The 26,808-nt window shown below is 50.9% G+C and overlaps 1 long non-coding RNA gene across 2 annotated transcripts in view; it reads left to right on the forward strand.

Annotated features, from left to right (window-relative positions):
- LOC142065670 (uncharacterized) overlaps positions 1-20,685 on the forward strand; it is a 35,591-nt gene extending 14,906 nt beyond the window's left edge. Inside the window, exons 2-3 of one of the 2 annotated variants that reach the window (XR_012663497.1) lie at positions 12,682-12,762; positions 12,957-13,636. This is a non-coding gene — a long non-coding RNA (uncharacterized LOC142065670). Of the gene's footprint in view, positions 1-12,499; positions 12,763-12,956; positions 13,637-20,454 lie in introns of those variants that run through there. The other variant, XR_012663496.1, reaches the window with a different exon arrangement.
- The last annotated feature ends 6,123 nt before the right edge of the window (positions 20,686-26,808 follow it).

Consider the following 26,808-nt stretch of genomic DNA (forward strand, 5'->3'; position numbering starts at 1 on the left):
TCAATGCAATGTGCCACAGCCACTGAGCTGGCTGGGATGGTGCGAGCCTGTGCTCTCAGGGGCGAAGGCAGCCCCCGCTGGGGGCTCAGGCTGTGGCTGCATTCATGGCTTGGGGCCCAGTGGATTCAGAGGAAAGCATTCCTCCTCTCTGCCTTGCCTCACCTGGGGATGAAAAACAAGGACCCCCTCCCTCCCTCCAAGCTCTGTTTCTGTTTTGGTTTTCTTGCCTCCCCCAGCCCTCTCCATCCCAGCCCTCCTCAGCTGTTTTTCCCGCAGCACGATGCTGTGAGTGGGTTCAGAAACACCCCCTCCAGCTGGGCAAGCCCCGGCGGCTCCGAACTCCCTGGGTTTGTCTGTGTGCTTGGGCTGTGGGATGGGCATGGGCTTCACAGAGCCAAAAAATGCAGTGGGGGTTGCTCTGGGTGGGTCCTTTTCTATCAGTCTTGGGTTCAACAGGGAGCAAATCCTCAGTCTGAATCCAGCAGGGAAAAGCAAGCTGATGTATGGCTGCAAATAGCCTTTTTGCATCCTCTCTAGGATGGCTTTTGCTACCTGTACTTGTCCAGTGTGAGCCTCCCAGCATCCATCACCTGTTGAGTTGGCCAGTTACCCCAGTCCCTCTGCCCCTCTGGGCCTGGTGGGAATCAGGTGCTGGATCCTGGTCTATTTTCTGTCTTTATGCCTTTCTGCTTCCACTGGAGGAAGATGCTTGTGCGTGGCTGGGTACCAAACCTTGCCAGATGGTCCAGCAACCCAGCAGCCTCCAGTGTCATAGGGCTGCCCTGGGGCAGAGATGGGTCAGGGTGAATCAGGCACGGGGGACGCAGGATTCATGTGCCAGGAGATGGCAGGTTTCACCCCCAGCATTTCAGCCACCTTTTTCATCCCAACCACCAAGTCGGCTAGGCTGAGGGCACTGTGAAGGAAGGAAAATGAGAAAGCTTAAGCATAGGTCCTTATGCATCACTGGACAAGTCATATGTGGCTGATGCCTCTCTGAGCGGGGATAGCAACATGGCCCAGCCTCTCCTGGGTCACACACGGCCATTTCAACCCAGAAAGGGCCAATCCTCACTCTCTGCTCTGGTCATACAGTAGATGCTAGTCAAAAATATATGCTTCCAGGTTGATAAGGCAGATGTTGTGCTCCTGACAGATTATTGCATGCCTCGACTGCTGCTGCAATGCTGGAGGTTTGGAGGCTAAATGACTATAACCAGCTGAGCTGACTAATAACCCTGCAGAAATGCACTGCCTGCAGTGATATTTTCTTGCCTCAACGATGCAAAACTCAAGAGTAAAGATGCAAGGAAGAATGGCAGGGAGGTCCTTCCCCAAGACCCCACATCCCACTTACATGACACCATCCGTGTCGTGGTCCCTGCCAGAGAGCCTGTCCCATCGCTGGGCTGGGTGCTGAGCAGGGGGGCGAATTTCAGCAAGAGCTAAATTGCAATCAGGCAAGAAAGGACCCAGGACAATGTGAAGGATGAGGGTAAGAGCCATGTTGTGGGTGAGGTGCCCTGCAAGTCACGCTGAGCTGCTGGGGGCTGTGTGGGGGCAGATGCTCAGCAGGCTGTGTTTGTTAGCGGTGGCTCAGCACCTCATTGACCGCAGCCACAGGTCCCGGCATGAAGCCAGGGCTGGCTCAAGCCATCAAAGACTATCTGCTTGAAAAAGACCCAGAGGAGACACCCAAGAGAGAAGCTAGACCAGCCTTGCACCCAGCCCTGCAAACCACTTTTTAGGGAGCTACCCACGTCCAGTGCATGAAAGCCCTTTCACCGCCTTGGCTGTGTAAGTCTGTCCTCCCTGGACGTCTGTCCCCATTTGATTCTCTGGCTGCTTAAAGCGCTCCACAGTGCCCATGCCCTTTGCCCGCTGACAGCATAGCACTGGACTTCACCCCGAGGACACTGCTGCCAGCGAGACAATGCAAACTTGGGCTCGTGCAAACAGCTGGCGGCACGGACCTCGGCGCGTGTCCCTTCACGTGCTGCCCGCTAACCGGGCTGTTCCTGGGCCGGGGAACAGCTGGCCACCTCCAGCTTGCCCAGTGCCACAGACGGCATCATCGTGGCCCGGGAAGGGACAGAGGAAGACATCATCAGGCCGAGGCTGATAATTGGATTATGGCTAATGTGGAACAGTCCCTCAAATAGTTTCCTGATGTCGAGTTGCTCCTGGCAGGGTTCAGAGGAAGAGAAAGCTCCAGGGCTGGTGGGGGATCTGGAGCTCATTCCAAAAGGGCACCGTTGAGTCCTTTTGGTCAAAAATTGAAGGTAGTTTTCATGCCGTCAGTCCTTGGGGTAGAGAGACCCCATGTTGTAATGCAGTGTAGAGCTGGAGCAAACTCTTTTAGCTCCTGATGGGTTGAAACAGAAAAAAGAAGACAATGTGGGTCCTCCAAATAAACAGTGCACATGTGCTGCCATACCGGAGGGAGCATGTGTCTCTGATTTACATGCAGTCTGGGAAGTGCCACATCCGCCTTATGTTTGGAATATTTCAGCTCTCCGAGGCCTGAATTTAACCCCTGCCCTCTCCTCCCTCCTGCCTCTTCCAGCAGTCTGCAGCATCGCTGCTCTTGCTCTCACCGTAAGTTCCCGAGAAGAGCTGGATGCAGGAGGAAGCACAAGGAGGCTGATGGAGCAGAGGGACTGCCAGTTTGTGCAGGTGTGTGTCACCTCATCCAGGCATGTCACAACAGAGACCCAAGAGAAAGGAAACTGCAGCAGCCAGGCAAGATGTTCAAACCACCGCAGCTCTGCTCTGAGCTACCCAGGTTGGCCAACTTCTTAAGGAGTGCACCTGCACACCAGGAGGTATTGCTGTTTGCAATAACAAACCCAAAGGGCGGCGATGTGTAGAGATGATTTAAGAGGCATTTCTTCTTTCGTCGAGTATAAACCCTGGTAGGTGGGACGTTGAAGGATATGGCACAGGAGGTGGAAGTAAAGGCAGATATTCCTAGTGATTGTTCTGTGTTTTTCCTCTGTGTGCTTCCAGAAAGGACTTCAGCCTGAAAAAGGATGTCAAGACAGGAAGGATATTGAGTTGGCTTTGGCTCTGTCATACAAATAGCTTAAGTGACCTTTCTCTAGCAAAGCACCAACTATCATAGTATGGATTTGTTCTAAAGGGTTGTCAGCTGTGGAAGAGTGCAGCCATTTCACAAGCAGGAGATGCAAAGATGGATAGAGAGACAGGCAGACACATAGACAGATAGATAGCGTGTGGGATAGAAATAGAGGTAGGCAAATGCAACCTTCACACAACTCTGTTTTATCTGCCCTCATTTATAGCATAGGTTTTGATGCCTTTGGAAGGGGACTTCATGTATCTTCACACCATTCCTGAGTGTGGCAGTATTCGCACAGTGTTACTGTCTCAGGCCTGATCCTGTACTCCTTCCCTTCATGCATAGCTCCAACCCAGATGGGGAAACTGAGGCACGTAGCAGCAAAGTAACTTCTAAGGTCCCATGACATGTGGGAAGCAAAGCCAGGCATGGCAGACCCAGAGGCCCAGTCCTCCACCCTCTCCTAACCGTTGCCCCTCACTGTGTTGCCCGAGTTATGCTCCCCGTCACACCTCTAAGAAGATGTCACCTCCTTTAAAGGGTGGTGAACACCCACCTTTGAGAGTCCGTGTGCATGCATGAGTCATGCAGGAAGAGCCGAGTCGCGAGGTGGGAGCTGGGCACTTTCCAGGAAAAGCTGGGCTGAAACCACAGAAGCCATTTCCTTGCAGACTCGAGCCATTATCCCGATGCCAGAAATGACTGCTTTGCACATGCTGAGCCCTCCTGAGGTTGAGATTTGCTCCCACATGTCCTCACCGCAGAGCTGCTTCTTGCCCACTCTCTGGGCTGCACCCAGAAGGGCGTCCTGGCATGAGGATCACCATGGGACCACCGCTGCCTTGTTGCTCGTCTCACTCCTTCTGCAGCTTCCCTGGATTAACGACCCCCCTCTGCATCACTGCCCTAAGCTTCTTGGTCAGTTTTAACCCAAACCATACACCACCCAATAAGAAAAATCACTATGCTCCATCTGGAGAGGTGCAGACCATTCCTAAGGGCTGCAACCCCTCTGGCTTCGAGGCAAAAACTCCATTGTTTCATGTTCTTCTTACCAAAGAACAGGTACCCTTGGCTCCAAGTGCAAATTTTAGGATGTTATTCTCTTTTCTGGACTGAATTAGTCCCTGGAACATTGCAAGATTAGTAGACAAATGGTATTGGAAGAAGATGGATTGAGGTCACTTTTGAGGGAGGTGGTTGTGTTTCCTTGTAGCTGAGGCTGCAGGGGTACAAACGTTCATTTGGGTAATTCACCCGTTCCTCATGTCCAGGAGAGGTGAACCAAAGGGAGAAACCCCACCCCAACTCTTGGGACACCATTATATTGCATTGCATTTTCTAGGTGGGACCGTATCTACAAGCTCAACCAGACAGCAGGAGAAACCAACGCAAGAAATAGTTATGTTACTTTGAGCTTGGCTACTGAAAGGTACCAAAGATTGTCCGAAACATTTTGAAAGTACCAAACCTCAAGGAATATTTCCTAGCTGCATCTCCCTGGCCCAGCCCTGCTCTCAATGAGAGATCTTCTTTGTTTGCAGGCCGACTGACAGCAGTTGTGTGCGCTCTATAAACATCAAATGGAAGAGACACTTTTAATTTAATTATAATTTAAGCATAAAATATGTCACTTCTGTAGGATTTTGTTGTCTGGTGCGTAATTACTTTATGGCACTATAAAAATATATTACGTTATGATGCCTTGCTGTGCTTTGCTCAAATAATTTATAGCACAGTAATAGCGTGGGACAATATTCAAGACCATTGTATCCAATCTAGCATATAAATAAAAATTGTGGAAAATAATGATCTTGGTTAAACGCTCATTTAATTATTTTGCAGTCTTGGCTAAGGTTTTTTTATCCCAGTTTCATTCCCACATCCTCACCAGATTACATTCAAAATATCTAGAGGGATACTTTTTAAAGCTCAGAAAAAACAGAGCTATATATGGTATTTTTTTTTAATATGCTGCCATTTCCAAACAACTGGGCAGAAGAAACATTTGCTGCAGGTTGACTGGAATCGAAAAAAAATTCCAAAATCTCTTCCCAAGCAATAAGTTGGAAACCTTTTCGTTTCAAGCCCACTGAAATATTTTACTGGCTTAAAAAACCAACCCCCTTCCTTCTGCTTTTGAGGTTCTTAACATTGATGCCCTTGAAACAAAACTTCAGTGACTTTTGAAGCAAGACGTTGATTCAAAAAACCCAACTCCCTTTTTGCCTTAAAAACAGAGAAGTGAAACCTTTCTCTCTTTTCCCCTCAACATCACTCCCCCGGTCGTCTGCTTTGACCACAAGTGGCAAAACATTTCCCACCTGCCTGTCCGCATCCCTTCCCCAAGGCCCCCCTCCCAGAGCAGCCCTCCGCGGACGCGCTGCCCAGCCCTACCCCACCGCCTCCCCGCGCGGCTGTTTTGGGGCATTTGCCCAGATTTCCTCCGTGGGGGGATGCCGTGCATCCTCAGAGGGATGAGCCCCCGGGACATGAGCGGGTCACCCGCACTAAGACCATTTTATTTATATTTTAGTGTTACATTTAGCAAGTAAACTATGGGTGGAGCGGGGAGATGTCAGGCAGGGGAACTCCAGGCAGAGCAGGCTTCATTAGCAGAGGTTAAAGCTGAATTTACAGCTCTCGAAGGACTGGGAAGACTCACTGGTTTTGTAGGGACTCACTGGCAGAAAGCAATAACACTTTCCCTTTTAATCTCCATGTTTTCCTCCGTGCGTGCATGTGCGTGTGTGCAGGACGCTGTGTGCGTTTGAGGAGAAGGATAACCTGTGCCTCTGTTGCAGGCAGGTCACTCCCGCTTAGCTGTTGCTTTGTCCAGTGCAGAATTAGGCTGGGCTCAGCCAAAGTGCTGAGACACCATCGTACCTGCAAAGGAGCGGTGGGGTTTGAAGACAAGGATGGAAGTGCATGAGCCTGCGAGGCGCTTTGCCTTTGCTCCCCAGACCGGCACGCAACCCTGCTTGATGCCAGAGAGTGACGGCACGGGTGCTAACGGTGGTCACCGGGACACCAGCGACAACCCTTGCTCTGGACGTCCCAGGGTGCTGCCGCAGATGGATGGCGAGGTGCAGGGACGGGACAGTTTGGGGCTGAACCCCCTGGGCTGCTCTGGGGTGAGGGCACCCAAGCCAGGCAGGTTTGCAGGCAGCTGCCCAAAGCTGCTCCAGCTCCAGCTCCAGGCGAGCATCCCTGGCGAGGGAGAGGGGCGCAGCTGCGGGGAGGTGTCCTCCCTCACCTGGCAAGGTCTTCCCCACGAGGTCCCTCCTCTGCCTCCCCCATCCTCTTCCTCCTGGGTCTGCAGCGGGAGCTGGGACAAGGATCTAAAAATAGTGGTGGGCCCTGTATATGCATCTTCAGCAAAGAGACTCATAAATGCAGCCAGGACTGAAAATCAATTCTTTAAAGCTGAAATCAATAACAATAACTAATATTAATAGTGATTATCCTTTCTTTATTGCACTTTGCAGTTGGAAATGAATTGTTTTTAAGGATTAGTGGCAGCTGAACTCTGTAATGCAATGTAAGACTGAAGATTTACTATGAAAACACAGCTTATGAGGAAAGACCCATTACCGCTGATGGAATACACTTTCGAAATAGCCCCGGCAACTGCTGCCGCTGCCTCTGAGCACATGGAGCCTCAGAACCTGAAGTCGGCAGCGGGTTTAGATTTCTGGCAGAAGACAGGGATTTTTGGTCTCTAACCCTGTCTGGTTTTCTCGCAGTCTGACTTTTTAGTTCCCAGACATCCCAAATGCATTTTCATTTTTGGTATCTTTTATCTGAAACAGCTTCAGACATGCAAAACTCCGGGGGAGGGGAGGGGAGGAAGAAAGGGAAGTATGTTAAGCCAGTCATATATATATATATCTGAGTCAGCCATATATATATGAGACAACAGTGCCTACAGTTATCTGCTGTGTGTGTCAGAGTTTCCAAAAAGCAGAGCGTATTAGGTGTGCACCGAGCACTTTAGGAAAGTCTGGCCCTGAGTATCCCCATGGGAGCACCCCATTGCTGAAGTACTGAAAACTGCCTGCTCTGACAATCTGGTTTCAGGTCTGTGTGAAACTCCGCTCTTAGAGGAGAGGCAGCACACCTGGAGGCACGGAGCTCGATTCTCACATCTCTGCCTCTCTGCTCGTGGGCCAGCTGTAACCCTGCTTCTCGCTTCTGTTTCCCGTCTCCAGAAAGTGGCAGATACTTCAGTTGTTGAGAATAGATTTTGATTTGTTTGAATTTCTTTGGTATTATTCATGCTTTCTGGGGAAATTCTCCTCCAGGAGCTAGCCAGAGATCAGGCCTGGTGAGCTGGGACATGAGGAACCACCCAGCAGAGCAGAGGGGATCAAAAACCAGGGTTGTGGTGGGTAGCACAGTTGCTAAAAGCCTGTTCGTCGTCCCTAGAGGGTTGTTACTTTTGAGAAAGCAGTGACTGTCTATTCCCACGCCATTCCTCGTATAGGGGCACTTGGCATCTTCCTGTTGCACCTGAAGGCAAGAGCCCTTCTCGCATGTAAAGACCAGCAGAGCGGCCACCTGGCAGGCGGGGGGCTGGTCGTAGCATTCACACTGCACTTGACCTTGTTTTTTCCTAGGAGGAGGTAATGTCTGCTGCGAGGGTGTGCTGCCAAAGGCATGGTGGCCGTGGCACTACCGGAGCTGGGTGGGCAGATTGGGCTTTACTGGGGTTTGTTGGGCACCGGGGATGAGGTGTGGCACCCTGTGCGTTGGGATTTCCTGGCATGGTAACCCACCAGCAGCATACCTGCCATCCCAGCCTGGGGAAGGTCTTGAAGGTGGAGGGCTCCATCTATCTTATTGTCTGTATTTTCCTGAAGGGTTATTTTTGCTTATTAAATGCAGACCCTAGAAGTTTCTTAGAAGTACCTTGCCCCAGGCATGGCATTTTCTCAACCACAAAATTCCGTGGGAGAGAGTTGAGGCTGACACAGAAACTCAGAAAAATACAGCAGGTAAAGTCCTGCCTCTGTTGGAGTTGATGGCAAATCTCCCGCTGAGCTCAGGTGAGGCGGGTTTTTACCGCCCTGGTTGGGATGTCTTCCTCCAGCATGCAGGATCCTGAGGCCGCTCGGGTGCAGAGCTCCTGGACCTTTGATTCTGGGTTGTTTGCTCACTTTTCTTTTTAACACTATGAAGTTTTTTACTATTAGCTAAATTGTAAAGACAGGCAGAATGAAAGCCTTTTGCAAACAGCAATAGATCAACGGCAGCCGGCATGAGCAGACTGATTGTATCGCATTATTGATCTCTGTTAAAGGGGATTGACATTTTTCACCTGGGAAAGTTCTTTTATTTTTATTGAAAAAATGGCCTTTTCTCTGGAAATAAAATTGGGCTTTCACCTCCATTTTTCTCTGCCATTTTAATTCATAGTTGCCTTCCAACTGTATAAAGGTTTATGGTATATTTGTCCTAACAATTTCAAAAATCTGGGTTTCAATCAGAAAACGCACTTTTCAATGGACACCACATTCTGGTAACTAGAGCAATAACCATCTCCAAAATGAAGATAACTTGTATGGCTCAACACTGTCCCCAAAGCTGTTTTTCTTCCTTCACTCATGCCTTAACTCTCCTTTCCACTGAGACACTGACACCCTTCAGCCACCCCAGAAACAGAAGCACTGGGAGCTTCCCTGGTTGGGTTTAGCAGTGCTTGAGCTTCCTTACATCGATGCCAGCCTGGAAAGATTTATTAGTGTTTCACTGAGGCTGGCATGTGGTGTGCAGATGTCTCCAGACTGGTTCAGCTTTGAACTTGCTCGAACAATTCAATTTTTTCAGTTGTGCATCACTAGTAATTTCCTCCAACTCATCTTCTGAGGGAGGGGGTCTGGAAAGCAGCTTCTTTTTCCCAGCTTAGAGAAAACCGCCCTCCCTGGACTTCAGGAAAGGAAGATGGTGTCTGTATACATTGACCACCCTGGAAAAGACCTGAAAAGACCATGGTCTGTGCCTTCAGATGGCAGCAGCAGCAAGGTTGGAGATGCATCATTCTCAAAGGAACTGATAATCCAGCTGGGAGGGAAGACTTACCCCCACTTGGGATAGGTGCGTACGCCAGGAGGATGCACCGAGAAGTGCGGATTCATGCGACCGGCCCCTTCTGTCTGCTGGGGAGCAGCTTGCTAAGATGCTCTTGGCCACATCATACTTTCCTGATGAGTATGTTTCATAGCAGCAAATGAGTCATGGTGAGGGTAGGAAGACATGATGAACTCCCTTCTAGCACACACCGGACCAGGCATCTTCCAGATCTCAACTCCCATCCACCTGGAGTATTTCATTCCAAACTGGCAGAGTGGGAAATACAGGCAGAGACAGGCAGGAGCCACAGCCAGCGCTTTTTAACCCGGGGCTTTTGACCACATGCACCCTGGGGGTCATCTGTCCTCCTGAAGAGACAGGGTCTTGTGAGATTTGGGATGCTCAGCAGGCAATGAAGCCCGGCGCTACACATGTGCACACAAACTCAGGTTTAGAAAGGAAGTAGTTAGTGTAGTGATTTATCTTTTTTTTTTTTTTTTTACAGATCTGGGTCTTCCTCTTGTGCTTCCAGCTACCTGCTTCGTATCGCTGTGTTTGCCCTGCTGTCAGTCTGCCTGGCGCTAACAAACAGCGCAGGAGGGAGAAGAAGGGAATGAGACGTGGGGGATGGAGAGAGACAAGGGAGAAATGAGATAACACGGGGATTGATCTGTCCAAAGGTTAAGAAGCTGAACTTATTTAACTCCTGTTAGTTTATTTATTGTCCCTGAGTTATATTTGTGACTGCAACTGAGCAGATTAGCGCAGGATTGCTGGGTAGATTTAGAAAGCTTTGGTGTTTTTCTAGCTCAGTATGCATGGGTGCATGTGTCCATGTGCATGTGCATGTGCATGTGTGCCTTATTCTCTCTTTTCACCCAACAGTCCCTTTCCTGCTCCCCTTATGGATGAATATAAGCACTCATCTATACAATTAGGGACAGAGAAGGGAAAAAATTTCCTTGCTCATCAGATCAGAAGCTAAATTTATGCGGGGTACAACACATGCTCTTTATTATACCATGAAAGCAGTGGGTAATAATTCCTCTGTCCCCAGAAACAGGGACACTCACTGCAGTAAAAAATATATAGATATAAAAAAACCCTCCCACTGGTGGTAAACATATGCGTCATGCAAGATTGATAGGGGCTGGAGCTGGTAAGTACTGGATGTGGATGAGTAATGTTTGTTATGGCCCTGCTGGCTACCGGGCACTCTCGGTAGCAGAACCTGTAGAGAGAAAGAGCAGCCCAATGGGAAGGACCATCTGGTGGGCAAAGGGCCCAGGAGAGACCCAAGGTCCCTTCCAAGGCTGGTGGAGCTCCCCATCTTCCTCGGAGCCCCGGTTTCCCTGGGGGGAGCTGGGGTGCGTTCGGAGGTGGCTGCAGAGGCTGATCTCGGTGTGTTTCTCACAGACCCCTTTGCTGCCCGGGTCAGGCAGCGAGAGCAGAGCCCAGGCTGGAGCTGGCTGGAGGAATCAGCGTGAGCGGGCTGGATGTCACAGATCAGGAGTGAGGTGCATTAGTCAGATGGCTTGGCTAATATCTCCTATTACATCAGTTTCTTTTCTTTCTCTGTCTCTGTAAAAGAGCCACAAAAAACAATGAGTAATTTCTCTGCGGAATATTCATCTTAAAAAAGCCAGGCCCAGTGCTTCAGCGCTTCCAGAACATTATTTTTCTCCCCTTGGCTTTGAGAGTGTGTCTGGCATGTAAAGCCAACTGAGAAGATCTCTAACTGGGGGAGAGAAGGCTGCAGTGCAGGGTGTCCGAGGCTGGGACGAGCCTGTTCCCCGAAGGCGCTGGGGCTGGCTGCAGCCGGGAGCCGGCGGGTTAACGCACGGTGGGCAGCATCATCGCACCGGACAGGCGCTGCCAGCAGCGCTGCTGTTTACTATGGATACAAACCCTTTCATACTGAATGAGCAACTGCATTTTTCTAATTACCTCCTCTGTCTCCTTTTAAAGGGGGGCTTAAACGTCTCTTCTGCCTTGTGCTTCACCCCCCTCTCTCCCCATCCTCATGACCCTCCCCTCTCCCCATCCTCATTACCCTGCGCTGGTGATTTATCCCCTCGCTGGAGGTAGGGGTTATTTTCCACAGCAAGCCTGCATCCTTTCTAATGGAGAAAATACAGAGAGTGAAGGGAGAAACAGGTCCACTGGTCACATCCTTGGTGGTGGCTGGTGTATTTTTTTTAATCTGAAGCTCACATTCCAGATATCTATTTATGTCACTCAGGGGAATCAGGTGGCACCTGCCTTGGTTTTAGGCTGTGCCAGAGTCTAGGTCTCTGCTCCCACCAGCTGTGGCCCATGTACCAGTGGTGCTCGTGGCCTGTGTTCGGGAGGGGACAGTGATGCTGCCCGTGGGTGTGTGTCCCACTTCCCTGCGCCTGGCACAGCTGTATAGAGAGAGGAGCCTGGGGTGGGTCTGGTTTTGGAGCTCCTCGTGGGAGCTTGGAGGTGTTGGGTCCAGGGTTTGGGGCTGAGCAGTGCTGGGAGAAAGGAGAAGAGCTGGTGTCCAGAACACACAGTGATACCGGCACTCAAAAAAATATCACAATGGGGACAGCACGTCGCTCGGAGGGGACAACTCATCCCATTCATCTGGCAACCCCGATGGGTTTTCACCATCGTATGGGGAGCAGATGCTGGACCAGCAACAGCCCCTAAACTGTATTTAGAGCAAGAATGGAAATATGCCTCATAGTGGCTGCAGCCAGCATAAAGGCAGCACTGTGAGGGGACGCCGCGTAGCTGAATTTCAACTTGAAAGAAAGTCCAAACCACATTGTTGGAGCCAAGTACGAAGCTCCCTGGAAAAATCTCTTTACCTCCTCCTAACATGGTGCCACCAGCTTTACTGCAAACACAGAGGGAGAGCTTCTTTTTATAGATATAAAAAAAACCCTACCAGCCGTTTATTTTATTTATGGAGGAGACAGATAATTGACAGGTGGCTGTCTAAAAGAGATGAAGCCCTCCAGCTAAACACCTCAGCTCCAGCAAGGGTACGAACAACAGAGAAATGGCTCCAGAGGTGATAGACTTGTTACTTTTAACACTGCGAGATATATAAGAGAACAGGGTTGAATCGCAGTTCAGAACAATCATACCTAACCACTGAACTAAATAAAACCGATGATTTCATACCGGTGTCTACAGCAGCCTTCGACTGAGCTTGAATTGACGAGCGTGTTGTTGTCTCTCAAAGGGTCTTGCAAGCCCAACGACTTCAGGTCCCTTTTTTAGGGCTGGAACGCATCCCATCCTAGGGGCAGGGGCAGGGTGGAGGGTCAACGCTGCGCCGACCTGTGATGCTAAGCAGCAGTGATGTTTGCCTTCCAGCAAAACAAACTTTGCTGCGTGCTGGGGAGGCAAGCAGAGAGCAGGACAGCTTTACTGGGACCAGTGTGCTGGGCTGGCTGATTCTCCCATGCCCCACAAATTGCAAATACCAATCTTTTCTTGTTTGTCTTTTGGGGTTTTTTTTAATCTTTTTTTTTCCTCTCTTTTTGAACTAGCCTCCCTGGGACTTTGAAGCAGAAAAATCTCTTCCAGGCCTGGACCTCATGCTCCTGAATGGATCTGTGCCTATTTCTAAGGTACTCAGTATTATCTGCTCCTGACCGCTATAAACAAAATCGGAAGCTTAAATATTAACCCCCACCCATCACACTACCACAACATTTTGCTAACCGAGAACTGCCTTCTCATATGAGAGATTTTCTTGTGTTTCTTAATCGACCTCAAACTTTTTTTTTTTTTTAATGTTTACTCGAGTTTTTCCCCCCTGCAGGGCAGAGTAACATTTACGATGTAAAATTACAGAGGCTATTACTCCGCAGTGCTGCACACCGCGGTGATTCAGTGTCAGGCTGGGATCAAGGGAACAACTAGTGCCTGTTAGCCGGATCCCTCCGCTTTCCCACCTCCACATGGCTTTGCAGCAAATCAAAGTGCAACAAATGGCTTTGCATCATTTCTTTGAGGAGTCCTGGGCCTTGTACGTTATCTCGAGGGCAGGGTATATGCTATAATAAAAGACGGCTTTATTGCCAGCTGCAACAAAGCCAAGGATTCAGACACGTATTGCCTTGTGGGTTCATTGTAAACTCCCTTTTACGGCCCTTCCAGTTTATTGCTAATAGAGATTTACAGTGAGAAGAAGGGGCCGTGTGCTGTAATTAATACTGTTATTAGCCCGGTGGGTTTGATGCAACGAGCAGCGTGGCAGCATTGCTGCCAACCTTGGCATTTGCCCTTTGTAACCCTGCCCTGGAAATGAGATGGGGATGGGCTGGTTTTGGCACGGCAGGGCTGATGTTACCGGCGCCTTGCTGGGAGGTGGCTGGGAGCCGTGGGATCAAAGTCCTTCCCCATTCAGAGGGATCCACCGTGGGTTCAGCCAGCTCGGAGTGGGACATCATGAGACACCACATCAGCTGCCCTTGCAAGGCTGAGGAAGATCATTTCTGCTCCAGCTGGTTGTTTTCCTCAAAGCAAATGACATTTCCTTCAGGTGGGAGGGAAGTGGAAGGAGGTGGATAATTTCCAATGGTTTCAGGTATTGCTGGCCACAGAAGTCACAAACCTTCCTCACGGTCCCCTGTTAATGGAGCCAGTTTTGGTGCACTCAGCCTATGAGGACAGGGGCCAACCATGACAGATATATACAGAGCTCTAGGTAGGGCAGTGGGGACTGTGCTGAAAATATCCCATCCCCCCTGCTTGGATGCTTTCTACTGAACTGAGGCCATTAATCAGAAGCAATTGCTGCTCCTTGTCTATCTCTGGACCCTGGAAGACTTCTGAGCCAAACTCCAGCCCTGTCACCACCGGAGACACTAGAAGTGGCTCTGTTAATATCAACCTGGTTTCCATCACCCACTGCTCTGCTGGAACAAAACCTCAAATGAAGCAAATTTCATGTGGTTGCAGCTTTTTGCTATAAATGTTTCATGCCGCTCTGTTTGGCAATTAAAAAGCAAAGAACCAGGGTGAGAACAGTCCTGCTAATGATTTGCAGTCAGCTCCTTAGAGCCAAGTTGTCTTTGCAAAGCCAAAATTATATCATATCAGTCTCCAGAAGCTATGACAGAAGTTAAATATTAAGTGGTTGAAGTTGCTGGAAACTTCCATGGTTTCCGACTGATCACAGGTCAAGGATAAAGTCACTGAGAGCATCCTTCACCTCAAGCAACCGCCGTGAAAATGGCCAAGCCCAGAGAGTGACTAGCAACAAACCTGTGCCACAAACCCGACCACTCATAACTGCTCCTCCGGGCAGGTCCCGTCCCGACTTCACAGAAACAGGGAAAATGCTGCTACTGAAGCACATAAGTAGAGGAGGGATTTTGGGGTTTGGCTGCAGGGTCAGGTGGAAGAGAGCATCCAACTCGTGATGCTGAAGAGCCACCCGTTGGTTTTAAAAATGTAATTCAGCCATCTAGGCAGTGCCAGCTATTGGAGTCCCAAGCACAAGTATAGTATTTTGTGATTAACTACCCCAATTTCACTCCAGGAATTTCCTGCCAAAGGGAAAAAGACAAAGTTTAGAGCCACAAAGATTTTGGGGGACGTAAGCGGGAATTGGGTACTGACCTGCCTTTGAGGGCTTGAGCAAGGGCGGGGAGCTCTGGTGGTTCATTGGTCACGGGGAGGTTTGTGACGGAGCGTGAGGTTCGTTGTGCTTTTAGAGAAGGAGCTAAAAGATACCAGGCTCCTTCTCACCATTTTTATTAATATTCAAGCTAACGAACTTCACTGAGGGCTGGAGGAAATTGAATCTCAAGAAGAACCTAAGCTCTGCTTTAGATTTTATGTCGTTTGGAGCTTTTGATTCAAAGCTTGGGCTTTTATTATTATTATTTTTAAATCTCTTTTATTTTTTTCCTGCAAACACCTGGCCCACTTTAGAGGTGATATAACAGTAATAAATGATTCTTATTAATTGGCCGTCAGCTGACAGGGAGCAGCAGGCTCCCAGCTGAACAGAGCATGTTTATGGGGGAACTGGAGTCAGGTTTGGAGGTGCCAGGAGGGTGAGCCCAGCCAGCCCTGCTACGTGGGGGCTCCTGGCCATGGGGGGCCTCCTGGATGGGCACTGGGAATGGGGCCAGCCCAAAGTGGCTGAGGTAGGGGAGCTTTTGAGAGGTTAAATTAAAAAAAATAACAACTAAAAAAAAAGGAAGGTTTTACAAGCCAGAGCTTAAAGACGTGCTCTCTCTTTTTTCCCTTTTATTAAGCAATAATGAAACACTTTTGTCAAAGCTTAGGCACCAAATTTCTGACACCAGATGAGCTCTAAAGCTAATCAGAGACTGGAAAAATGGGAATATAATTAAGGCTGCTGACAGCCCTGTGTCATTAACCTCACAGCTCTCAGGTGCCACACTGAACCACAGCTGCAAAAGATACTGCATTACGGGTAGTTGGTTTCAGTCGTGGAAATGAATTTGGCTTTTAATGGCTCTGTAATGGCTCTGGAGCTGCTTCATCTGGAGCTGAGGCAATGGCAGAGGGGAAGGGAGTGATGGTTTGTGCTGGGTCCAGCTTGTCTCTTCCCCTTGCTCTTCAACGGTAAACAACAGAGGCTCTTCTCACCCAGAGAAAATGAGGTTTTTCTGGGTAAGGGTTCAGGCTGGGGCAGTTCTGCTCTGTCCCTTCTTCCTTCCCTGTAATTAATTATTATCATTACTAAGAGTGTGGGTGTCTGCTTTGCCATAGCAGCCGGGATTCCTGCCTGCACCGCTCTGTGCACCGTGGATCTAATCCTCTGATGTAACCCTCTAAGCTCAGGGCCGATATCCAAACCACCTACCTGCGCTGTGACTCAATTTCCCATCACACCGAGGAGGTAATAGCACTAGGGCCTTTGGGAGGATGTTTGGAGGTTTGCCAATGTGCCTGTGCCCATTCCTCTTATGACTCTGTTACCAAAGGAGGCTGCGATGGGCTTCGCTGGAGCGCAGCTATGCAACGGGCAGCACTGGTGGTGGAGCACGGCTTCTCTTAACTTCTTCTAATGGTTATCTAAGTTTTCTTTTTTCTGGATTTTACATCTCTGAAGGTGAGAAAACGGGAAGTGGCTATTCCTGCGCTTTATCAACACAAGTGCCTCCACCTTTGTAAAAGTGCTTGTAAGGAGAATCGGTGGGCAGCCACAGCACGTCCTGCAGTTAGGGAGCACCTGGGCTGCTGCCAAAATGATGACAGCAGTAACCCTTGAACAGAGCCTCTTATCTGGGGGATCTCGGAGCATGTTTCGACTGTTTTGCAAGGCATGTTTCATAGACAGGTACCCTGGGACACGGAAAGGGTAAAAGCATTCGCCTGGGAAGGAAGGCGGCTGCGTCACTGCCAGGAATAGCACCCCGGCGTCCCGTGACCCAGGCTCTCCTGCAAAAAAAAGAGATAACGTTTCCAGTGACAGGCACTGAGCAGCCTTAGGAAAGCACCACGAAGACCCCGGCAAGTGCTGCCTCTTAGGATGATCAATGTGCTCCAGTCGTCGCTCGCAAGCATGCTGTACTGTCGTCTGAGCAAAGACTCTCAGATCTCCCGTGATGTGAAAAATACCTATTAAGAGCTAATGAGCAGAATAGCACTGAATCTGATTGAGCTCGGATGTTATTTGTCATTCATCCTCCGCTATCACCACCGTGGCATCTGTTGCTCCAGATTTTCTAAGTGTCTCACACTTTCTCTGCAGCATTCTCAGTTTCTCGGGTGCAAGACTCAAGCCTTGGACAACAGCAAACCTCAGCCAATTATATTTTCACCCTGTCTGCTTAGAAAGCCCCAGAGTGTGCCTGGTGCAACCACAGCCGTAGGAATGCAGGAGTTCATGATAAATTAAAAACAAAAGCACCATTATCCATATGGGACCTCGTGAGTGGTTCACATACCCGAGCAATCCCAAGCACTCTGTGTATGGTTCTTACTTGGTTTTAACTCAATTTCTTTGAGATGCAAATCAGAGGGATTACATTCAGAGGCTGCATCAGAAAGTCTTTAATCCAAATGGGCTATAAGATTTATTTAGAAGAGCCAAATGTCTTGTCTGGGACAGAAGCAACTAAGCTGAACTGAAACAGATGGACATAAAGGAAATTAAGCAACTCTAATGGTCTTATCCAGAGTTTCAAAGTATTTGGTCTTCTGAAAGCTCTAGCTCCTGGAAGCACGTGATGAGATGGGAAGCTCAGGTTTCACTTAAAAACAGACTTTGCAGCTCGCTGAGAAAAACAATAATAACGTGTTTATTCCTCCTGTGCACAGAGAGAGGGCTGCCTTCCAAACTCTGACTCCTTAGCTAGGCTTACGTTGTCAGATGAAAATACATTGCGTGGGGTTTTTGGATTCTTCGTTTTTATGACAGTGTCTTTATTTCAGCAGTCTGGATTCAGGATTTTGGGAAACCTGATGCTAGAATAGGGTTCACAGATAGCCTGTTTACTAACACAGGAAGGAACAGCCCTTGAGTCTGTTGAGGTTTTGTTCCCTGAAACATGCTTCTGTTTCTGACGGTGACTTAACTTAGGTCTCTTCTAACTCTGGGGTTTAACTAGGACATCAGCAATGCAAGACCAAGGTCACCTCTAGCTGTGCTGGATGCAGCAAACCCAGAGTGCGCGACTTGGATGCTGACAAACCACTGGACCGGAAACCTCGATAGATCAGGCAGTCCCCCGAGACCCCGCGCATCTCCACTTCTTCTGAGGTCAGAGGATTTGCAGCTGGCAGAAGAGCCTTCCCTGGGATATTTGCATGTGTTTGGCTCCAGATAAACTGCACAGACAGCAAAACAAGAATGGGTCAAAATCCCTACCATCTTACCGGAGTATTTCTGCATTGTAAAGATGGGTATAGCTCGGGAAAAAAGTTTAGGTTTGAGTTGGTTCCTCTATCTTCAGCTTTTAGGCTCTAAATAATGACAAGGCATGTTTAACATCACTAAAAACTGAATGCATTTCTTAATGCTTTCTGAGGCTCTCAAAGTGCTGCCCAGTGGTCAAGGAGACCCCAGAGGCAGGTGATGGATGAATCCTTGGGGCTTCGGAGGCTAAGCGAGGAAAAAAGCCCTGTGTGTGCGGCTCCAGGCTGTTGCCTTCCTCCCACGGCCGAGCAGGGCTCCTGGGGCACGGGGTGCCCGGAGCCAGCGGGTGCTTGCTATCGTCTCTGCAAGCTGGGAAATATTTTTGCAGCCGAAGCTCCTGACAATAGCTGGGAGAAGCCTTTCTACTCGTGTCTAAACGCAGCCCTCCCGAAGCCATCCCCTGCTTGGCTTACCAAGTTAAGTATCCAGAGCAGAAAAACCTCATGTGTTTGTGCATTTGCCATCCTTCACCCCGATGCATTTGAAAGTGGATTAAATAAAAGGTGAGAGAAATGGGGAGAAGGGGAGGGAGAGCGAGGGAGTGAGCGTGAGAAGGAGCTCATCCATTACTATGCTGTGCACAAGGCAGGAGGTCTTGGCCTTCTGGTTTGAGTGCTTATTCCCCATAAAATACGTCTGAGAGAAATCAATACAAGAAGCATGCAAGAACTTAAATCAAAGCACAAGGAAGCAGCACTTGGCGAATGGAGCGACCTCGCAGAGAGCTGTCAAAACCAGAGCCCTAACCCTGCAAATGCAAAACCTGCCAGGAAAAAAAAAACCTGCAAGGCTGGTGTGTGCTTCCTTGGCATGGGGTTTGCACTGGGAAATGCTCTGATATCCGCAGCGGAAAACACGAGGACAGGTTAGGCTGGTCATGGGCTGGGTAAACGGCCCAAGGGCAAGCTGCCAGGTTGCTCCTGGGGCAGCAAGGAGAGCTGATGTACTCTGTGTTGCCTATTTAGGCTCCTTGAATATGTTGGAGAGAATGAGGCAAGGGTGGCACCCAGCTCTGAGACAGAGGACATGCTCCCTCCAGCCTTGGCTGCGCAGGACCTTGGCCCCTGGGAATGAGTACGCAGACCCAGAGCAGAGGTCCACGTCCTGCCAAGCCCCCCTACTTGCCCACCACAAGAGGCTGGAGGGCTGTCTCCAGCAGCCGGGTCCCCTCCTGCGGGATGGCTGCCTCCCATCGGGAAGGGCCACCTTCGCACGCAGGTGCCGGCCGCCTGACCTTGGCGGCAGGTCGCAGCGCCGTGCTGCAGACATCATAAATCTGCAAAGGTTTTCTCCAGTCAAGCTCCACCTCTGCAGACCGCGGGGCACATGTTCCCATGCTGGGAAATCTGACCCCTCGGTAGCCTGAGAGACAGGAGAAGCCTGGGTTTGGTGTTTTGAATAAGTGGCTTTTTATCTGAAATCCCTTTGGGAGCATGAGCTCAGTAACCAATGAAATTATATCTGTTGTTTCAAGCAGTGAAGAAAACTTGGCCTGATGTTTATTGAGATTTATGGCTTCCCTTGAGCTTAATTGTCTTTGGGAGCCCTGGATCTTTTTAACGGTTCAGCTAAGTGGTACTAAGAAGGATGGTAATGGTTCGAGCAGTCTGCCCCCTTAGCATATCTCTTTCTCTCACACAATTTGCTGATATTTGGGAAATATAGCTGATACACTCCCCTCCTGAGGTCACAGTTATTCATTGGTGTGAAACTTCAAGAGACAAACCAGGTGTGAAAAGCTCCCAGCGAGTGTTTCCTTGGCAAGGCGTTGACTTCCATCTGTGAGGGCTGTGCTTCGGGGAAGGAGGAGGAGGATGTGTGCCTGCTTCCACTGGGGAAGGACACCCAGTCCCCCCGCTTCATGACCCCTCCTGGGTGCCGTGCTTTGTCTTCCTTGGTCTTCCTGGTTGCCATCAACCTGGTGTAGACTCCTCTCTGGTCCTCAGCCACGGTGGCTTTTCCACTTCCTCTGCTGTGGGCTCTTGGTTGCGTGCAGCTTCAGCTGCTCATGCCCGAGCACAGCCCAGCCCAGCATCGCTTCCCGAGCATGCCGGAGCTCATACAGGGGTGGCTGGTGGGGTGGGCGATGGGATCGACCTACGGAGACACAATGGGGGTGCTCTGGGAGGAGGGCCCACCCTTCGCTCTGCTCCTCGCGCTGGTCTGAACTGGGAAGGTACTATCTGGGCTGCAGGGAAGGAGCCTCCTGCCCAGCGCTCACCCCACAAACACACAGCTCGGTGCTGCCCGGCTGTGGCCGGTCCCTCGGTGCAGCATTCTCACTGCTGGAGGGCTCTGACGAAGAGCTTGTCATTGGGAGAAAAACATTGCCCTTCACATGTAATTATTCCTCGCCTCTGGAGCCTTTTCATCTCTTATCGGTGGTGACCCCTGTTGGTTTGTTATCTCTCCCCAGCCATCCAATGGAGCCGTAGACCTGTCATCGTGGGGAATGACCTTAACCTATTTACTCACCTCCACAAGATGCCGTGTCCGCTTGGCTGGGCGCTCGCAGCGGGGCCACGGCAGCAGAACCCGGCCGCCCTCCTCCAGGAGCAGGGGATGCTGCGGCGGAGGTAATTACACCAGCCCGTTATGGTTCAGCGGGCACCTTCATTAATAAACCTCAGGTTTCAGAGGTGCCTAACTCAGCCATTCGAAACCACATCTGGCTGTAACTCTGCAGCTTGCCTAAGCTTTCAGCTCATCTCCAACCGCCTAAGCGGTTTACAGGATGAGCAGTAAACAAAGTCTGTTTTGTTGGGCTTTTGCGTGCTTTAAGGCAAAGAAAGCAAACACACACTCACTGGGCTAATCTCCTTGATGCAGAGCTGGAGGCCGTGAGCTCCTTCCTAGGTCATGCCAATGGGATTTTGACCCCAGATATGACACAATGCACGTGGCAATGTCCTCCCATGCCCATGCAGTCTGGGCTTGTGGCACTTGTCAGGGTGTCGTTACCTGCGGCGTCTCCAAATGAAGTTTAGACAATGGCCCTGGGTGTGTGGGTGTCTCAGACCGTGGTCTCCCTGCTAATACCTTCTGGAGTCACAGGCCACTTCCCGCCTCACTAGGAGAAAGTCCCTAAAGAAGTTGTACTCTGGCATTTTCCATGGCCATAGGCAGCCGGGAGCAGAAGAGCAGTGGTGAGTGTCTCATTGGGGCGGCGGTGGCAGTGTGACCCTTGCAGAGATGCAGGACTTAGGCAGGGGATGCACAAGGAGCCCTCCTGCCTCTGATACTCTTATACTGGTCTGACCGTGTATTTTTAAACTTGACAGAGCAGTGGGGTCCATCTTGGGACCAGCTCACCAGGGTTGCTGCTGGGTGGTAGCTCATTCCTTGCAGCTGGGTGAATAAATTAACCTACAGCCCACATCTCATCTGAGGGTTTAAACACCTTCCCTAGTGCAAGCCTGGCTTACAGGAGGATGAGATGCCGCGTTGGAGGAAAGGACGGAGTTAAATTCCATGGAGGTATAAGGAGATGGGGTAAGGAGATGAGTCGGGTGATCAAAGGCTAGACAAACCTCCAACTATATCCAGCCCCACCCGTCAATAAACCATCCCCTCTAATAACCTGCGTCCCACCAGAGCTGAAAGGCAAGTGAATGCAAGCCCAGGGCTCCGCTGCGGGGGAGCTCTGGGGCGAGAAGCCCAAAGGTGGGGTCGGGCTGCCTGGCTGCACAGAGATTTGGGGAGGCCTGAACCACTAGTGTCTGATGTCTGGCCAGCCCCTGGGTGAGCTGGACCCTGCTCAGCAGCCTCAGACCACGCAGAGCCCTCCCATAGGTCTGAGGTGCAGGGGCTTATGGTGGGGCACGGAGCCTGGCCAGCTGGAAGAGATGCCTGAATCCAGGTCCTTGTGCTGGGGGCTTCCAGGTCCAGCTGAGGGGAGAAGAGATGCCCAGCCCTTGGCACCGCAGAGCGGCCACCCCTTCTCCTGCAGCCACCTTGGTTTCAGGTGACGGGCTCGGCACGAAGCGGCTACTCGGCCATCCTAGGGGACAGCTTTGTGCTCAGCCAACCTGCTGAGCGTGAGCTGAGTGCTGTGAGCGAGGGAGAACCCCCCCCTCTGCATCCCCAACCCCTGCATCCCCAGTGTGGAGCGAGCGGAGGCCACCTATGCGTTTACCCAGGTGCTGCGGTTGCTTTCCCACCCTGGGGAATTGAAGAGGAGGTGGCAGCTTTGGCTGTGGGTTGCTGCCGAGCTCACTGGTGGATTGCTAATGATGTTTGTGAAAACCCTGAACTAAGACCACACGCAGGAGGTTCAGGTGAGCGATGTATCTTAGACCTTGAGGGTACGAGGCAAAAATGCTTTTGCGCCTGACTCACCTGCTCTGTGCTAACACTGACTCATAATTACTGATTTTGATTCAGACAAAAGATTTATCTGCATTCAAACATATGGAAAATGCTAATGTAACCTGGTAGTGAAAAGGGGAGGCGGTGCTGCTGAGTTGTCCACGGCCCTGTGTTAGTCTTGGGGAGCGCTCAATGGGCTGGAACCAGCTTCCTCATCCCAGTCTGCCTGTTTGCGGCTGGGGTGAGCCCCTGACGCCAGGGGGTCACCCTCATCCCCGTACAGAACTGGCCATGCTGGAGGGTAATTTGCTTGCAGAAGGTGCCTTTTGCAACAACAGCCATTTTTCTGCAGAGCTGCCCGGGCCAGCTGGGTCCCAGCTCTTTCTGTTTCCCTCAGCTCTCGGGAGACCCTGCTGTCCCCAGGGATGTGTCTGGCCCCGTCTCCCACAGCCCCCATGCAGGAAGGCACCTCTGGGGATGAAGATATCTTGTGAGCAGCACAGTGGACCTGAAAGCATGTTTACATGGTTCCTCCGCGCCAGCACAATGGTGCTGCACAGCGGGCCGGTCATGCAGAGCGAGCAAGAAAAGCCTGCTGAAGAAAGGCACAAGCGTGTACAATCCCTGTTACTGGGGTAGATTAAACCCAGAGCAGTGCCTGGGCTTTGTGCTGGGGGCAGCCCTGGGCTATAAGCCCCCAGTGGGATGGCAGAGCCTCCGAAATCCCTGGCTCCCCCGCGATCCCATCCCTAGAAGTGCTAACGGAGGCCGTGCAAGGCTGAATCCCCAGCCGTCCCTGGGACCGTGCCGCCTCCTGCCCTGCCTGTGCCCTCTCCGAATGCCCTGCCTGTGCCACCTTTCCCCCCCCGCCGCTCAGCCCTGCTGGATGCTAAGTGGAAACTTTCCCCCCGTGCCAAGTGTTAAATACTTATCAAGCTAATACAGCGTCTTCGCGGAGGTGCGTACATGAGACAACATGTTACCGTAATTAACAAGCAGCTGGAGTTGGCACCAGTCTCTGCTGCAGCTGCTCCCAGCGGCTTCCAGAGCCTTTCCCAGGGCTGCAACTCTGCCTCCTCCACATGATAGCGGGGGGAGAAGCTGGGGTGCGGGGCGGGGGTGATGCTTTGCAGGGTCCTTTCTCACTTCAGAGGGGATGGTTGTGGTTCCCAGCCATGGTCTGCATACCCCTGGAAGCCTGGGGTGTTAATTCTGATCTGTATTAGATGACTTGGATGAGTGGGTCCGTTCTCAGCAGGCAAATGCTTATACATGGGGATGAGGTGCTGCGCTGAGAAGTTTTGGGGTGCACGGATTTGGAGAGGTTTAGGAAAACTCACTGATGAAGGAAAGTGAGTGACGGAGTGATGGTTTGTCCCTGACCCGCTGATGTGGCTGCAGCAGCCCCCTTGGTCAGCTTTGCCATGGGAATTGCACCTATGCAGGGTCCCTTCCTTGGGCAGTGGTGGCCGAGTGCCAGGGGAGCGCGCGTGGTGGCTGCTGGGGACCATGACACTGCTCGTGGTATCAACGCTGAAAAGAGATCGGGAGAGAAAAAGGCCGAAGGGATGGATTTGCAAACCCAGCCGTTGGGAGGAAGGCTGCAGCCACGGGCTTTGGATGGTGGGAAGCATTTGCAGAGTTTATAATCTGGTTGACTGTGTCTTCACATTGCCCAACCCCTTTTATCTGGACTGGTATGGATTAGTTCACTCATCCATCTACCCGCTCAGCCCTAAGCAGAGCTGTTGCACAAAACCTCCCCATCATTTTAAATTGCCTTGAGCTCCCTAACTTTCAACCCCGGAGAAGCCATCTCAGCAGTAGATGTTTGTATCATGACCTACATTGCTATTGGGTTTTAAATATATTTTTTTACTCTGCTATCTACTAGCTTCCCACATGCAAATTGCTCTGAGTGAACCATTTATCTGGAAAATAAAGGTTATGTTCTCAAAAGGCATTTAGTTCCCTTTCTGATTGATTGAACGAGTTTTCCGCTGAGAAAACAAAGGTCTTTAGCACAGTCCAAGCCAATGACAGGGAAAAAAGTTCAGGTAAAACCCCTCCATTTATTTAACAGCTCCCCCTTCCTCATTCATATTTACAAGATAAAAGGGGCTCCATCAACCCATTAAAGTTGAAATACATGTCCTGTCTTCAAGGAAAGCAAATCCCATCTGGCATCCCTGGAGGAATATAACCTTAACTTCAGCTTAATGCCACATTAGGGTATCTTACAGATTCTGCCAGAGATTTACCTGCCTTAAAGGGAGATTTATTTCAGAAGTAAACAGGTTGATGTGACAAATCTTCAACGAGCAATTTTGGTGAGGGGGTACAGAGAACTTGCAACTCACTGGTTCCCCTGCCTCTCCCCTCTTTCCCGGCCGTGGTGGGACAGGCAGAGGGGACGGTCACACCAGGGACCGCTGGTGCCTGCCAGGGGCTCTGCTGCAGGGCTCCATCGCGTGCCTTGGGAGCTGTGGGACGGACCCAGCCCAGGCAGGCTTGGGTCCCACCTGCAAACCCAGCTCCCTGACGCGACACCCGGGATGGCAGGAACAGCAAGGGGCCCGTTCCGCCCCCGGCTGCGGATCCGAGTAGCCGCGGGCTGGGGTGGGAAGACTAGCGCCCGTAGCGGGCTCGCTTTCCCTATCTCGCAGCCCATCCCGGGCAGCCAGCGCAGCTCCCAGAGCAAAGACATTCCCATCCGCCCCCGCGGCCACAGGCCCCCGCCTGGGTGCCAAACCTGCAGGGCATCACATCAAGGGAGATGTTTTTAAGGAAAGGCAGGTCCTGCGTCTGTCGACACCGCCGAGGTTCTTGCACTTGCCCGGGCTATCAGGGACTTTTCCGTGGCTAAGATTAGCGCTGCCACTGCCTTCCAGCAGCCCTATCCCAACGCTGCCCATTTCCCTCATCCTCCTCTGCTGCCTGAATGCCAACAACTGTGAGCATCTCTCTCACGTGTCACGTAGCCTTGGGGACATTGGTGTTATGGCAAAGATTGTTTTAAAAATACTGCCAGCAGCTGCGGTCGGGAGGTCTGGGTGGAGCCCTGGACTCTGTGCAGCAGCAGGCAGGGCTTGCATGGCTGGCAGCACCCACGAGCTCCTGCCTGGTGGTCCAGCCCCTGTCCGGCCGGCAGCAGGGCGAGCAGCCGTGTTTCACCCCCATCTCCAGGAATGCGCGGATTGAATTACTGTACAGTCCGTACCTCAGGTCGGATGTACCCGGGTGACTCCCTCCCAGATAATGCCCTGCACACGTGGTCCTCCAGGCAGCAAAAGGAAAGATGGTTTGGGGTAGAAATCATAGCCCCCCCTGCTCTATTAAAAAAGCTTTCGAGGCTGCAGGGTCATGGGGACCGCAGCGTCGTACTGCTCATGTGCATGGACAGAGCGTTTCTTTTTGTGCAGAGCTCCCTGGAGGTGCTCTTTGGTGGCCACTGGTTTATTACTATTGCCGGTTTTACTGATATGCATAAAAATTATGAAGGTTTTCTACTTACTCAGTGGATCCCAAGTCCTTTTAAATGTACAAGATTATTTTTAAAAGCCATGGGGCTAAAATATGAGGATTCTGTGGGGGGGATGCCTGCTTGCCCGTAGCCCTTCCTTCAGACTTTGCTTCTACGACAAACATAAACCTGTGAGGGGGACCCCGATAAAAAGCCGCCGGTGTATTTTTGAATCGGTGCTGCTGATGCGCAGGGGCTTTGGGGCCAGGGAAGGGCACAGCCAGCCTGCTGTTCTGTTACCAACCTGCAGATCGTCGGGCTGTTGATGTACTCGCTGTTCAGCCTGAGAATGAGAGGGCAAGTCAGCTGCAGGTGGGTGAAACCTATCTCCTCTCTACTTAACTGGCCTGCCCAACTGGTTTTTTTATGATTATTTTTTATTCTGTCTCCAGTTAGGCAATACACTTGCCTGTTAGAAATATCGCCCTGGGCTGCCAGCTCAGCGAAGGAGAAAAGCGGGTGTGTGTTACGGAGGGAGGATGGGGCATCGCCTCCCTCGCTCTCTTCCCCTCCCTTGGCAGCATCCAGCAACCTTCCCCTTGCTCTAGTGGATCTCTGCCACTCGAGATGAGCATCCTTACGGGGGGATTTGCTTAAGGATTTTCACTCCTGACCCCCCTCCGCAGTGCTCTCACACCCTGCAGATTACTGGAGCGGGTTGCTGGACCGGAGTGGGTGAATTTAAGCCCAGCTGGTAGTTTGGGATCATTAACCATCAAGGTGCCCCTGGGAAGAAGCAAAACATATTTGGGAAAATTTGCTAACAGACTCTAATGACTTAATAATCCCTGCCGGAGAGAGCGCGGCAGGTTATGTGAATGTCAAGTTTGTTTGCTTTGCCGAGAGCTGGCTGCTGGTTATGTAATCGGACCTCCTTCATGGGGGGAAAAAGGGAAGAAAAAGGAAAGCACGCACCCGCTTGCACGCCAGGATGTGAGT

Source organism: Phalacrocorax aristotelis, chromosome 17 (assembly GCF_949628215.1).
Source record: "Phalacrocorax aristotelis chromosome 17, bGulAri2.1, whole genome shotgun sequence".
NCBI lineage: Eukaryota > Metazoa > Chordata > Aves > Suliformes > Phalacrocoracidae > Phalacrocorax > Phalacrocorax aristotelis.